Consider the following 1,794-nt stretch of genomic DNA (forward strand, 5'->3'; position numbering starts at 1 on the left):
CGTCTGAATGTTGCTGTTGACCATTTTTTGCTTGGAGTTGCTCTTGAGTTTGAAACACACACAACAAGACCGGTGTTAACTAGCGAAATGGTCGGCAGGGTGCCGTCACCGCGAGTTTTGACTGGCACTTGCACATCTAAAACAACGTCGGAAAGTAACTCGTTCGGCCTTTGAGCCACATCAAATATGTGTGTTAATTTTGACGCCACTAGCTCTGCATGTAGTCATGTAATTCCTTTACCTCTCAGAAATGATTATGAAATAAAAGTGAAGTACGTGACGAGTGTGACGTTAGGAAAACATTAGGCAGCATGGAGAGATTCTGTATGGGACCACCCAACCCAAACGAGTACTGTGTGACGTGCTACCAGGCAGGTATTAACTGAGGCAGCCGGCTAGCTCAGTCGGTAGAGCGTGAGACTCTTAATCCAAGGATTGTGGGTTCGAGCCCCACGCTGAGCGGAACGGAATTTTGTTCCGCTGCAGATGTAAATTGCCGTCTTTCTGATTAACGTGATGTAATGTAAATAGCAACTTTAAACTTTGCCTACGTCTCTATCAGTCGCAAGGGAACTGTATTTGAAGGTGAAGGTGATTTTGTAGACATGTGTGAAAGACATGTTCTGAAATACAAGTGTTGTTGTTTGGAGAGCACATCGGTTACGTGTCAGTTGTGTAGCCAAGCAGCAATGGGTCGCCATAGCTGCAAATATTAGAAGCTAATATGAAGTGTTGTCAGCTGAAGTCTGATGATGCAGGCGACCGTAAGGCCGAAGTACGCAAGAGTGCCGCTTGGCCGCCCCTCTTTAGCTCGGTGGTAGAGCACTGGTGAAGGAAACCAGGGGTCGTAAGTTCCATCCTCAGAGGAAGAAGACGAATTTTGGAAATCAGTTTCGCGTCGTGGCCGTATAGCAAACAGTATCTGTGATGACGAACAATTAGCGACGGGCGTTTTATTAAGAAATACTCTCAGGTGTGATTAAGGCGAATGGCGCAGATAAAGCATTTGCCAAAGCGGTACAGCATAAGGTGGGACGAGGAAGTCTGAATTACATTTTATACATGTATTTCTCACATATCTCAGAGCCTCTCGCGGTCGTTGTAGTCGTCGTCGTCTCCGCCGCCGCCGCTTCTGCAGAAGTAGCAAATGGCCATCGTAGCAAATGCGGCGAGGGACGCCCTGCCTTCGATTCCGAATGCACAAAGTGTGTGGTCTTGTTTCCCAGTCTATATTTGGTCGGTCTCGTAAGAGGTTGAATGTAACGAATAGGTGGGAAAGAGCAAGGGGCAGCGGCTGTGCAGAACGAAAACACAATTCCTCAGGGGTGTGAGCGTTTCGAGATGAGTCGTATACAAGTTATAGTTGGACGCCAGTGACCGTGTGGCCTAATGAATCAGGCGTCGGACTTCGGATCTGAAGATTACAGGTTCGAATGCTGTCACGTTCGTGTTTTTCCAGTTCTGAAAAAGAAACATACCGTTTTAATGTAGCAATTGAGCAGTACGAAACCGTCTGAATGTTGCTGTTGACCATTTTTTGCTTGGAGTTGCTCTTGAGCTTGTAACACACACAACAAGACCGGTGTTAACTAGCGAAATGGTCGGTAGAGTGCCGTCACCGCGAGTTTTGACTGGCACTTGCACATCTAAAACAACGTCGGAAAGTTACTCGTTTGGCTTTTGAGTCACATCAAGTATGTGTGTTAATTTTGACGCAACTAGTTCTGCATGTTGTCATGCAATTCCTTTACCTCCCAGAAATGATTATGAAATAAAAGTGAAGTACGTGACGAG

At 46.3% G+C, this 1,794-nt stretch overlaps 1 non-coding gene across 1 annotated transcript; it reads left to right on the forward strand.

The window, feature by feature from the left end:
* Nucleotides 1-390: 390 nt before the first annotated feature.
* Nucleotides 391-462, forward strand: Trnak-cuu (transfer RNA lysine (anticodon CUU)). Its single transcript has one exon. It is a non-coding gene; the product is annotated as a tRNA-Lys (tRNA).
* The last annotated feature ends 1,332 nt before the right edge of the window (nucleotides 463-1,794 follow it).

Source organism: Schistocerca gregaria, chromosome 1 (genome assembly GCF_023897955.1).
Source record: "Schistocerca gregaria isolate iqSchGreg1 chromosome 1, iqSchGreg1.2, whole genome shotgun sequence".
NCBI lineage: Eukaryota > Metazoa > Arthropoda > Insecta > Orthoptera > Acrididae > Schistocerca > Schistocerca gregaria.